This window comes from Equus przewalskii, chromosome 5 (assembly GCF_037783145.1).
Source record: "Equus przewalskii isolate Varuska chromosome 5, EquPr2, whole genome shotgun sequence".
In the NCBI taxonomy this organism is placed as follows: domain Eukaryota; kingdom Metazoa; phylum Chordata; class Mammalia; order Perissodactyla; family Equidae; genus Equus; species Equus przewalskii.
The window spans coordinates 1,809,215-1,823,644 of NC_091835.1; the positions used below are offsets into that span (position 1 = coordinate 1,809,215).

Here is a 14,430-nt window from a genome sequence, read left to right on the forward strand (position 1 = left end):
GTATATTCATTCATCCATTCATCCGTCATTCATTCAACAAATAGGCCCTGGAGTAAAACCTGCTTCCTGTCCTCCAGCTGCTTGCTGGAGAAACAGACATTTGAGCTCACTACTCTCTTCTCACTCTCCACTTCACAGTACTCAGAACTATCGGATTTTCTATTCTCCCTCAAGCTACTGTACTCTATTTAGCCTCCTATCTCCTCTTTCTTTTCAAAGCTTGAAACATCCTCGCTCAACACTGAATTTCTTTTCTCTCTCTCTCTCAAAAGGATCGTTGTCCTCATGTCCTCTTGGTCTTTCTTCTCAGGCATGTAATTACTAAGTTGAAAGCTGTCTGCACAGGTAGAGAGTGTGAGCTGGGTGAATGGGATGTGTCATCTTCCAAGCAAGATGTAGGACAGAGGTATAGTATAAACTTCCACTGAAACAATCTAGGATGTCTTACAGTCCAGAACTTTAAGACAATTTGCTTTGGATAGGCCGGGGGATGAGAAAAAGAAGAGATAGAGCAAAGAGGGGAACAGGGTGTTGCACATAAGTAATTCTTCTCAGTCTCACTTTCAAATAAATAGAGAACAACCAAAATTCGTGTAATCTGGAGGTGTGTGCTAATGGTATGTTTCCACACCGGTGAAGAGGCAACATTTCACTTGGATCCTACTGAAAAGATTTTGCAAATTGAAAGCTGAAAATTTAAGATACTTTGTTGAAATGCTGATCTCTTTAGTGCAATCCTTAGTTGCTATTCACAAAGCAATCTTAAGATTTAAAAACCATTATAAATATTGTAAACAATATTGGCTATTATCCCTATAAGAGAAGTATAAAATAAATAAACGTATTTATGAATAGGAGTTATGTGTACTCAGGAAGGAGGACCTACTTAAAGATATTCACAATGCACTTCACATAAAGGCTTAAAATTTAAGTGTTCAAATTTATATGATGTAGCACATTGACATGGCATACGCCATTGTATTGTATATGTGCCAGTACAATGTATTGTATTGTATTGTACGTGCCAGTATTCACAGGCATTCTGCCTTCTGAGAAATTCAAACTAAAAAGGCTGTAATAGTAAACATGTGGGGTCTAGGATATGCATTGCCTTCCCTATTGTTAGAGCGTGCTTCTTCCCACTTTGCCGTAACGTGTCACTATGTCTGCTTTCCTAGTGCATTTTTCTGCTGAGAAACCACTTGGAGCTGATGAATGCTCCCCCAAAGAGAAATTGCAAGTGAAATCATTACAGGAGAACTTTTTTACATTAACCTAAAATTATTTCATCTTTTAAGGAAATTGAGCCCTAAAATTATTAGTGTTTGCTTTGTGCTGACTACAGTGAATGCTTTTTATTTAATTCTATCTTAAGTGGAAGTTTGTTCCTTGAACTCTAATATTATTCTTGCAGGTGGAGGGGAAATAAGAAATTCCAGCACTCTGAATTCACAGGGAGCCTCTATATTTTACTGAGAAATCAAGCCAAGATAATTACTTCAAATTTTTCGTCACAAAAAAGTGAAAGTTGAATGCTATCACACGATGCTGCAAGTGTAATACTTCTGGTAAGTCTGATGAGAGTTATTTATAAAAAGATCTACCTTGATTTCTGGGAGACATACAAAACTTTCTCTTCCCTTAATTATTCTTGACTTCTCATCTGTTACAACATGAGCTTCCTCAGAGGCAGCATTTGAATGATAAGTTCCCTTTGAAAAGCACCGTATGGAGGAAAAAATACCCCAAGAAAAACAGAAACACACCACCACTTTGCTAAGGCAGCAAAGCTTTCAAATGCCAGAGGAACAGTTGCAAAGCTAGGGTCCTCACTGCATTTGGTCCAATTTTTCCAGAACAAAGTTAAACTTGGGAATTGCGTAATTGCTCCACTTTCTTTTCTTCTAGATTCCATTTTATTGTCTTAAAGCAGTCACACTGTTCTCAAGAGTCACTTCCCAGAATGCACAACTCTTATTTCAAGCAGTGGCTACCTTTTTCTGCCAGAATTTTTTAAAATAAACAATGGTAAATAGTCTGGTAAAAACTCCATTTGTTATATACCTGGATGTGCCTAACCCTGGAGGTCACATCTCTGCCTTATAGGTGTTTTTTTTTTTTCATTTCATTTCAAATGCTTTCTCCAAATAGGTTAAAGTAGGAGTGTGATAGTACCTCCATATATCAGAAATATAGTACTATGTATAATAAAATGTTTTGTTTTGAAAAAAATGTCAAATTCTTGATAAATTTGGCTAGTTCTATTTCTGTGCTAGTTTATTATGAAGACCAAATACAATATTTTACTAATAAACATATTTATTTGAAAATATTGATGTACATTGTAGAGGAAAATGATTCATCCTATATTTTCTCCATCCCTCTCACTTATGAATATACAAATCAACCAGAATTGTGATCAGTGCTGTACTTTCATCAATAGATGCCACTAGCACTCTCTACATTGACAGCAGCATCACCCTACTGATAATTAAATGAAAACTTGACTTTCAGTGCCCATGAAAGCATCTTTTCTTTCCTGAAATTAGAATGATTCACTCTATTTGCTGATATCATGTAAAATGCATAAAATTTATATAATATTTGTTAGTTGAAAAGAGTTTCGTGTTTCTTTAAAGTTCTACTCATAAATAAATCAAGAGGAATCTCTTCAGTTAGCTATAAAAGATCTATTCTGGGTTAAGCAATAATAAAATTCCTAAAATTGGTGAAGTTCTTTCTAAATTACAAAGATTTTTCACAAACAATAGCTCATATTTCATCATCTTCATAATCTTCATAAGCATGGCTAACATTAATTGAAACTCACTATGTGACAAGCATTGTTTTAAGCAGTTTACGTGAGTTAGCATGTTTAACCTCTCAGCAGTGTTATAAACTAAGTTCTGTTACTATCCTTCTTTTAAAGATAAGAAATCCGAGACACAGAAAGAGTAAATTAATTTCTAACATGACCTTGCTACTAAGCGACATAGCTGAGATTCCAACCTAGGCAGTCTGACTCCAGAACCTGCATTTTTAACCGTTTCCAATCGAGAAGATGGAAATGATGGAGCCCAAAAGGCTTTGTAACACTGAAGAAATCTTAGTCGAAATGGAATAGAAATTATAACCATATCATTGAAGATAAACAATCTAGGTGATTGTGATTATACTTGCAGACAATGCTTAAGGAAATGAAAGAAACCAAGACATAAAAACCGAAAATTTTGAACAGGTGCCTAAACACACAGGTCCTTGCAAAGAAAATAAAGTGATATAACTGTAAAATTTTTCGCATATATAAAACTAAGGAAAAATGGAACCGTACTTGTGTACACTTATTTGTTTAAAATTTGTTGTGTGCTTTTACTGTACTTAATCTGTGGAGAGGATGCACACACATGATCCCTAACCTCAAGGGTCTTACGTTTTGGAGAAGAGACTAAAGAATATGAGCATCTTACACTTTGCATTATACTTCACATTTTCAGGAGATTGTCCATGAATTATTTCTCATTAAGCCTGTTAAATAAGTATATGAAGATCTCTCTTTTACAGATGAGTCAAGTGAGGTTCAAAGAGGTGATGTGGCTTATCCAAGTTTATAGTTATTAGTGGATGTATTAAGGAGCACACGATAATGATCAAGAGGTATGAACAAGATGATGTGGGACTATCAAAAGATGAAGATGGACATATTAGAGAAGACTTCAAGGAAGAGGTGATAGACTTATTGGACATTGCAAGTTCCACTTCTATAGGCAGAGAAGGAACATGAGAATTTAAGTTTTAGATAACACCAAGAGTGGGACAAAGGCGGCCAGAAAGTGCCAACATATTTGCATAATATCAAGCAGCGTAATTTCACTGACGGGAAATGGGTGGGGAAAATACATAATCAGGATGAAAGCAGATTGTGGATGACTTAGAATGCCTTCAAACTTGTCCTAACTTAATACAAGGTTTTTGAAGTTTTTCGTTCTTTTGTTTTGTTTTGTTTTTTATTAGAGATATGACATGAGAAGTATTTTAAAGTAAGAAAGTTAATCTGGGACTGTTTAGTAGCGTACACTAGAAAGGACAAAACTGGAATCATGGTCCATCTTCTTCTACCCCAGATTAATGGCTTCCAAATTTTAGTGTACCTAGGAATGACCTGGGAATCTTGTTAAAAATGCATATTTTGAATTAGTAAGGTCTAGGGTGAGGGCTGAGATTCTGCATTTTTTTTTTATTTTTTATTTTTATTTTTATTTTTTTAAAGATTTTATTTTTTCCTTTTTCTCCCCAAAGCCCCCCGGTACATAGTTGTGTATTCTTCCCTGTGGGTTCTTCTAGTTGTGGCATGTGGGACGCTGCCTCAGCGTGGTCTGATGAGCAGTGCCATGCTCACACCCAGGATTCGAACTAACAAAACACTGGGCTGCCTGTAGCGGAGCGTGCGAACTTAACCATTCGGCCACGGGGCCAACCCCTGAGATTCTGCTCTTTTGACAAGCTCACAGTTGATGCCGTGATCCTAATACTGGTCTGCAGACTGAGTACAGAGAACTAGATCATCCTCTGTCCGCGTCTCTGAAAACTAGAGAGGGTGTGGAGGTTCCCTTCCTCTAGGAGGTGAATGGAGCTGTCACCTCCAATTCCTGACAATGTTTGTTTAAGTTGAAGCTCGAGGCTTAAAAGCAAATTTTTGTATTAAAATATTGACAGAAAGCAACAAAGATAATATAGATTAATGGACAAATCTAAGCTCGGCAGGAACCTCATGCTAGAGGCTAAAAAGGACTTAGGTTGTGGGATAGCCATGGAGGCCTCACAATGATGCTGTATTTTAATCACAAATGTTTTCCACGGCCAACAGAAGCCCAACACTATCACACTCAGCCCCCTGTCCTCCCCACTAGACTCAACATGTCTTTATGGTTGACCAACCATTATAACCTATTTCTCAGCTTCTGGCGCAGACACTCTTTCCTATCTCCTTGATAGCATCAGCCCAGGTTCATGATTGACAATATCAAAATTATCATCACCATCAAAACATCATCAATACTAGCTTTTCCTACATGTGATATCCTCTACCCTATTTACTTAAACTCCATACTTGTCATAAAAAAGGCAATTCATTTCCAAAATGTGTGTCTCTCTTCCTTCACCAAAGGCATTATCATTATTATATTTTTTATCTTCCAGATATATTTGCCATTTTTTTCTTACTCAAATATCTGTCCCTTGAATTTACCCGTTTCATTTTTGATAACTTTAGATCTGTCTATACCAAACCAGACACTACAACTAGGGCACTCTAAGACCCAAAAGAAAAATTCACTAATATCCCGTGGAATCTAAGAGGTTCACACAGCACACCACTGTTGCTCTAAAATTTTAACATTCCTAAGAATTATCTGGGATCTTGTTAATAGTGCAAATTGTTAGGCTATACCCCAGAGATTCTGATTCATTAGATGTAGGAAAGAACCTGTGAATTTGTATTTTGAGTATCACTCCAGGTTACTCTAATTTACATAGTCTTGGCTCTCCCTCTAAGGAGCATATATATAGTCTAAAGAATTCAGAGATGTGTGTGTGTGTTTTTTATCTAGCCTTGATCATAAATTAACCATGAGACTCTGGACAAGTCATTTGGCTTCTTTGGGTCTCAGTTTTACATCTGATTGATTTTTCAATGCCTACTCTAGCTACGTTATTCTATGAATGTGCAAATATCTAGTCATCCAACATACTTTCAATGTGAAAGGAAAGGCTTCCAGATAAAGACAGAAGAATAAAAATACTCCAGGACCAGGGAGAGATTTAGGAAGTAAATTTAAAAAAGACAAAAATAGAGGGATATAGACTCTTTTTCATTTATCAGCTAATTTTAAATGCAGCATCCTGACAAGTAATGTAACAGCATTTTGTAGCTTCTTCTTACAAATCTGAGCAATCACGTGTTTTTGATACTCTTTAATATTCTTTTCTTAAAGTTGTGTTTTGAGGAGCCAGCATGCCACATAGGAAGAATGTGCTGACTCAGAATGCATAATCCAAAATCAGGTAATATGAATTGGTTAATTTCAGGACAGGAAAAGTTAAGAGTGTCGCTTCAGAGTGACAGATTCCTTTGGCAAAACAGGCCAAGTTTCACTGGCATAAATTCTTGTCTTGTTCCGTGTTTCTGGACATGGATTTAAGCGGAATGCTCTCATCAGTAAGCCTTGTGCTCTGATAACTTTCATAGTATATAGGAGTCACCTCTGAGTTATGATAATGAGTTATGACCACCTGCCCTTAATTGCATGCAAACATCTCCTGTTGTCTTCAGCACAGCTGCTTGCATGTAGTGGAAATGAGAAATTTTTATGAAATAATTATCTTCAGAATAACTTTGAAAATTTACAAAATTAAATGCTATTTATTTATTAACATTTGAAAAGCTAGAAATATCTTTCCATCTGCCTTTGACGAAATCAATCCTTTATTCAGTTCCATATTGCCACAAATTAGTCAGCTTGCTTTCATAGCTTTTTCGTGGTCTCTGTATCCTTTAACTCTGAAAACTGGTGTGCAGATAGCTTAAGGACAATGCTCTCTGCTGATGAAACAACCACAAATTGCACTGAGACAATATTGGAACCTTTAATAAGCTGAATAAAAGTATTTACAATACCCATCTATGCATAGCTGTGTGAACACTTTTGCTTAGATTTCATATTTCACTGTCTATGGCTGGCTTGGTGGAAGTTTTAAGAGAATAATAATACCATTTTGTAGCTTTTCACGATTGCGATTTTACTCTATTATAAATTTTACATTCTTCATTTAGATATCCTAAACCGTTTTTTCTTTTTAATAATGGGAAAAATCCCTTTTTATATGGGTTTCAGAACGAAAATTAATATTAATTTTGTTCTCCTCTGAGTTAATAAAAGGAATTTCAATAACTTCAACCAGCTGTGGAAGAAAAAAGATGTTGAAGTAAATGGACAAGATTTGAGTGTAAGTACTAAAAGTGGTTGGCTGATAATGATCTATAATGGAAGTTGTTTTTATTAATTTACAAATATAAAGTACTTTCCTCATCATTTGTAAGATCAAGTTCAGTTACTTCTATGAACAGTGTTAGATTCATTTCTTCTTTATTTTCCCAGCAGATTAGTATCAAAACTACTATAGCTAGTGGAGCATCGTCTATAGTTTTCTGCCTTCTCTTTCTCTGTATGCCTGTGTAACATATAATATTTTATCAATACTTCCCAGCTAAACGTAAGCCCCCTAAACAATCATGACAGTAGTTCTCTATCTTCACCAAAAGTCAGATCTGAGAAAGGCCTTAGACGTCCTGGAATTATGTATTTATTCTCCCCAAGACTTTGAACTTAGGGTTTTATCAATGTCGTTCTCATTTTGCTAGGCATGTCTACCAGATTCCTTTATTCTCACTATTTTCTTGAGCTTTGTCCTATAATATGTATGTGGAATGTATATGTGTGGCCATCAATAAAAATGAATGCCTTATAACCTCCAAGGATGCGAACCAGCCATGATGCCTAATAGCTGCCATGAAAACAGATGAGGTCTATTGGGAAGATCATATACCTAGTTTTGAGGCAATGAGATGTTTTTATTTCCCTTTCTTATAGATGGGGCTAATTATTGTTAATCTTTCACTGCTTTGTGTTTAGAGAAATATATTGTAGTGTAAATGCTGATATTTTCAACATAATATTAGAATCTTGGTCATCCATCTACCTATTGACATAGGTTTGGATTGAGTTTATACTAAAATGTATGATATTTACTAATGTTAGTTAGAATATTTTAAAGTGAGGTTATAGAAACTAACACAGGCCAGCTTAAGGAAAACAGGAAATTTATGATAAGAATGTGGGTGGTGTATGAAAGCAAAAAAAAAAAAAAAGAAAAGAAAAACCCAGAACTTATTTATCTAGTTCCAAATTTCTGAAAGAGAATATTTCATAGACCCAGAATGGGCCGGGTGGCCTCTGTCCATCCACTTGGGCCGAAGCATGGTGATCACAGAGTAAAATCTTGCTCTGAGAGGCCCATCTATGCAAATGAGGTGGGGCAGGTAAGGTGGTTATTTTCAGTTGAGCAGATAACCTAAGAGTTTCCTATTATGGTGCAATTGGTATGACTGTTACAAGAGGGCCTCAAGTGGTGTTACTGTCCTATTATCATTTCTAATCATCCACTTGACAATTTGAAATTCCACCCTTTATTCTTTTCAATCAAACAAATAAGATTTTCCTGCCCTTTGTTGAATCTAGAGTTAATCCCATGTCAATTTGGAAAATGCCTATTTCTTAGCTAAGAGCTAAGAGAAAGGGTCCCAGGACAGGGTAATTGGAGAGATTTGGGGGATTGAAATTGTCTTTGTGTTGGCAAGATAGAAAAGTAATAATTATTGCTAAAATTTGCTGATCGCTTACTAAGTGACAGGGACCATGCAAGGAATTTTACATTAATTATTTCATTTAACCCCATGCAGTAGGTTTTCATTATTTCTGTCATTTTTGAGAAAAGGGAGCAGTGGCACAGAGAGTTTAAGTAACTTGGTCAAATTTGTTTAGCTAGTAAGTGGTGAAGCCAGAAAAACTATGTCTCTGTCATCTATAAAAACTAGATGACACCTAGAGGCTAAATGTTACCTCATGAGAGAAAAATATATATTCATGTTGGCATAAAAAAAGATGAAGATTGGTAAAATTCTTTGCTTCTTTTACTTGGATTCTGAAGAGCAGACTCTTGTATTTTGGAAATTGATTATAGTATGGTTCTTTGCATTTACCTTATCTATTTCTCCATTGTATGATCCTCAGAGCAGACTTTCTTGACTGAAGTGCTTCGGCTCTCTAACCTACCCCAGTGCAGTGCTGCTATGCACTCATCCTCCCAAGGCCCCCACTGGTCAAGATGACAATGACCGTGACCGTGTCCGTCAGGCTGGCACTGCCTGAGCTTCTATGGTACTCAGTGTTAGTTGAGTAAATGGATGGATACAGAATTGTTCTTTACAGCTTAAAAGACCAGTGGTTTCACATTTCCCACAGAATAAAATTCAAATTTATTACCATGGCCTTCAACGTCTTTTTCAACTGGCTGTGCAAACTGTCTCATCTCTCACTGCTCACTCTTTCTCCCTATTTTGTCAACAGTACACATTAGAGTCTTTCAGTTTACCTTTCTCCAACAGCCTGCACAACAGTTGAAGTTCATGGGCATGGTGCACTTCCATGAGCACAACCTCCAGAGTAGATAGGGAGACCGTGGTTTACAGGGCACCAGTCCTATCTCCACCGCTTTGTCTCCACTCAGGAAATCTTATTGGAATGCTAATGAGTGGAATTGACTTTGTTTTAGTGAACACTATCAGTCTACTTTATTTTACAAAAAACAAAATTAGGAAGCATCAGCGTACTGTAATAATAATAATTATTATGTTTTGAAGAAGATTAGCCTTGAGCTAACATCTGCCGCCAATCCTCCTCTTTTTGCTGAGGAAGATTGGCCCTGAGCTAACATCTGTGTCCATATTCCTCTACTTTATATGTGGGACATGTGCCACAGCATGGCTTGACAAACGGTGCGTAGATCTGCACAGGGGATCTGAATGGGTGAACCCTGGGCCAGCAAAGTGGAACGTGAGAACTTAACCTCTGTGTCGGCCCCTAATTATTAATTTTAAGATGTAGTTTGTGAAATATCATTCCATTGAGATTCTATGGTTAAGCATCATTTTTAGTAATAATGGTTAGCATTGGTTGCTTGCCTTCTAAATATTGAGTATTGTGTTAAGTACCATATATATGTGAAACTTCCTGACAACCTTGTGAAGCAAATCCCATTATTATTCTTATTTTATGGGGAGAAAATGGAAGTGCAGAGAGCCTAAGTAATGTACCCAAGGTCACAATAGTCAGTTTTGTGTGTGTTTCAATTAAAAAATTGTTTGAAAGCACTGAAGATGTTTGTGAAACTATCCGCTTCCCCTGTGTGTTGCCTTGAGGGCTTACACCTGACACACACAGACACAGACACACACTCTAAATTTTAGTCTTCAGTACAAATTATATGTTTTCAAGTTCTAAGGCATTGTTAAAAGTATAAAAATAATAATAATTTTTAAGTGCCTCTTTAGTAGAGTAGACTGAATTGTAGCATGCTAGGTCCTAATACATGAGAAGTCAGATCTGATATATTTTTGGCACTACTGCTTCAAGCATTGCCACGTGCCAAGGCTCAAAGGCATCTCCGTTTTTTATTATTTTTTACCACATTGGATTCCCTAGTCCCCAGATAGATCAGAGCAAAGCCTCTTGTGTTTGTCTCACATGGGCATGTGCGGCCTTCAGCCTTTGCTCTAATCTGATGCTTATATACTTTTTTGCATCAAAGGTCATGAGTAAAAGATTGGTGATACCTCCCTGAATGCACAGTTATAATTTCTCTAAAATGTTCTTTAAAAATGATTGACTTATCTTTCATATAATAGAAAATGAAGTTGCACATGCACACACACATGCACACGTGTGCACACCACATACATACACACGAATTACTTCCTTACAAGTAGGGTTCTGTGATCCTTTCCTTGGTGAGGATATTTTGTGTATCCTCAGCTTATTCCTAAGATGCTCTGGAAGTAAACATCCTTTGGGTAAGCCTCTTGCTGAATCAGACGCTTTACTTCAGACACTTAGGAGCTGTCCTCTGCATATCAATAAAAGTAGCTAAAGGACCCTAATGGATAGCAAACACTTCTGTGGGAACAGCATTTACTTCTTTATTTCTTCATTATTACAACAAAACACAATATTTGTTAGTTGGTACAGATGGCCAATATGTTAAGGAAAGGCTATATGCAAATAATAAAGTTTTCAATTAAAATATAGAATTTAGATTGTTTTCTCTTTTAATAGATTGATAATGTTGAAAAATAGAAGAAAGGAAATGGAGATTTAATATTATTACTTTGATAAAAAATTCAAAAGCAAAAGTTAATGAGGGGAGCTTATTATCTGATAGGATAGTGAAAAGTGGACAAAAAGTAACATCAGAGAGAAGATAAATAGCCTTAAATCCAGGGTCACTCTGGTGTGCAGATGCGCACAAGTAAACAACCTGCTGAAGCGACTTTGGAAAGGCAGCCAGCATTGGGAGATAAATAAAGAAGGAGGAGATGAGACAAAAAAAATTTCCTGCAAAGGAGCAGGCCAGACTCTCGTTGGAATACTGGGATCATTTTTTGAGATATGGAGAGCTTGAACATAGTTAAGAAGAAAAGAATTAAATGCCTAAATATTTGGAAAATAAAAGTGCTTCAGTCAACCTCAGCACCGCTGACAGTTTGGACCAGAAGGTTCTTTGTGTGGGAGCTGGGAGCTGTGGGATGTTTCACAGCATCCCTGGCCTCTGGCCACTGGCTGCCAAAAGCCCCCATCTCCCCAGTTCAGAGAATCAAAGATGTCTCAAGACATTACAAGTGTCCTCTGGGGGGACAAAAGTCTCTCCTAGTTAGGGATCACTGGCTTAAGCGAGCTACAATCATTAATTTAGGTTGGGGTGAAGGAGAAACTGGATCATAAAGGATTCTTATATAGAAAATACTATTAGGTGGTTTTCCATTCCACCAAAGCACAAATGAAGATTTAAAAAATTAGAAAAGAGATCTTTTGAGGCAATACAATGCATCTCAATCAATAGATTTCTAATAGGTATCCATAGTTAAGAATTATGGATTCTTAAGTGCCATAGTACTTAAGTACTTAAATACTATGGATTTCAATTCTGAGATTGAAATATTGTCCAATAGTAAAGCAGAATTTTTAAAAATTGTGATATTATGCGAATAATATCTTATTAATTATTTCTAGTTGAGTATTTTATTAAACAATTCAATATTAAATTCTTCAAACATATACTGAAGTTAATTAGAAAATATATAATATACATGTACTACACAGTCAGATTTAACAATATTTGGTCATATTTGCTTCAGGCTTATTTCTTTCTTGGGTTCTTTGGTTTCATTTACTTTATGATTCTGTAGTTACACTCAGAACATCCTCTCACCTTATCCTCATAGGCTCCCTTCATGCCCAGGGGTAGGTAACCAATAACCTGAAGATGGTAGTTGTTCTTTCTAGGTATGTCTTCATTTTACACTTTGATTATGTATATTTGTACTCATGACAGCATATAGGGCTGACTTCTTGATGTTTACGTGATTTTACATAAATAATATCTCTACGTGTGTATCCTTTTACATTTTATTTTTCATTCAATTTTATATTTGCAACAATTATTCACATTGGAATGTATAGATATTTGGATATGTAGGTACAATGAAATACTGTGAAGCAATTAAAATGAATGAGCTTGTTTAATCACTTATAAATAGCACGGCTAGACGAAATAAAGAAGATGTGCAGGGCTGTTTACTAAATGTGGCAGCTAGCTGAGGCATGAGGATTCCAGAGCGAAACATTTGATCTGTCCGTGACCTTGACGTGTACAGGCAGGACTGAAGCATAGTCAGGAAAATATTCAGACTCTTGTTGTTTTCCGAGGGGAAAAACATTAGCTTCTCCTAGAATCTGAGAGAGAAATAGTAGTCAGAAGTCCTTAGTACCTGGGAGGGCAGAAAAGCCAGATTCCTCTCATGGGAGACACGTCCTGGTGAGCTTTTCCAGTGGCCTAGCTTTGAAAAAGAAATACATAGAAAAGCCACTTGGAAGGAGCCCTGTACACAAGAGCAGCCCAGGTGCGACTCTGAGCAGTAGCTTAGCCCTTAGCTGGCTGTCTTTGCTGGGTAGAGCCTCCATATAAAGCTGGGGGGAGGCAGGCATTACCCAGGATGTCTGAAAGCTCCACCTTCATGGGTGGAAGGGGAAGTGTCCAGAGTTTAGCCCTGGCCTCAGAGGGACTTTGCATAGTGATCATAGCTCCAATGACACTGACCACCACAAGAGATAGAACTAACACTAAGGGGAAGGAAACAAGTCCCATGGTCCTGATTGGAGGACCCATCAATTCAAGCCAAGGGTCCAGGTTAACAGATATGGACAACTACAGCTGAGCCTCTTCCTGAGCCACTTCAGGAACATGCCGGGGTGGATGACACCTAGAGGAGGCTGAGGGTCCAATGTGCCCACTGATGGGTGCTTGAGTGAGTGGCTGTTGTTTTGTTGCCTTTGCTTTGGTCTATGCTTCTGGATTGAAAGCCCTTGGTTGATTGGAATTGTGAAATCACCTGAAACTCTCAAAAGTAAGGAGTCTAAGTTTTGATGGGCATTTCTTTTGATCTAGCAACTTCCTTATCTGATATTAAAGTTCTTTGAAAAAGGAACCTTCGATTTGAAGCTCAGTATAACTGATAGGTCCAAGAAGATTCCCTTAGCAATTTCCTTTATGCTGATTAGATGACCCTTTGTTAATATTTTAGTGACAAGAAGAAAGGAATACAATCTCATAATTTCCAATTTAAGCCTTGTATCTTCTAAAATGAAATTAGGATGCTTTGTTAGTTTCAGTTCTCCACAAAAGCAGAATCAGAGACAATAGCTTTCAAATGATGGTTTATTTAGGAAGTAGTTTCAAAGAACGGGAAGGAAGGTATGGAGAGAGTAGTAAAGAGAAGGCGGAAGTCAAAACAAATGTACATTATCAAGTTACTCATCAGTTCAATCCTGCCAAGACCTCCCAGGTGCATTACAGGATTGTCCACAGACGAGACCCACCTATGGGCTGCTCACTCATGAGTGAAGGGTTGTTAACTCCATCCCACACCCAGGTGGTGCATGAATAAGCTCTGAGTGGGTTCCTGCAAGAGTCTCATGCACTAGAAAAGATCTAGATGGAAAGCTGCAGAATCTTGGCACAATTGAAATGAAGAGCCCTCTAGTTACATCTACACCAAGCAGGTTGCCACAGCAGTGGCACGAGTGAAAGGCGGACTAAGGGGATGTGAGGCAGGGTGCAAGAGGTGTTCTGATACAAATGCAAAATTCTAAGAATGGAATTTACAGACCAAATGCAAATTACAAAAAATGTGATTATTGATTTGGGTTAAAGGCCAAATATCAATAGGCATCTTCCAATTTTAAGTGTGAAAAATAACTTACCTTGAGATGGAACATTTTTTATCTTGTTCAGTCTAAAGTAGTCTTTCCAAAAGAGCTTGCAGGAGATCACTTTTGGTTGGAGACATTCTTAAATTTCAGTGATTTTTGGTTTTGTAAGGAATAGAGAGTAGTGGTAGTATTAAGTTAATTAAGTATATTACAGAAGATAGCATTTTACAGGAAAGACTTGAATGAGCTTATTACTAACAATGTTAGCATGGTTGGCAATCAGACTTCAGATGAATAGAGAAGATCTTATCGTGAACCAAGGGCATTCAGA

The 14,430-nt window shown here is 37.0% G+C and overlaps 1 long non-coding RNA gene across 2 annotated transcripts in view; it reads left to right on the top strand.

The window, feature by feature from the left end:
- LOC139083448 (uncharacterized) overlaps window positions 1-14,430 on the top strand; it is an 81,979-nt gene that overhangs the window by 25,844 nt on the left and 41,705 nt on the right. The window contains exons 2-3 of one of the 2 annotated variants that reach the window (XR_011540157.1): window positions 1,415-1,568; window positions 5,991-6,060. This is a non-coding gene — a long non-coding RNA (uncharacterized lncRNA). Of the gene's footprint in view, window positions 1-1,414; window positions 1,569-5,990; window positions 6,061-14,430 lie in introns of those variants that run through there. The other variant, XR_011540156.1, reaches the window with a different exon arrangement.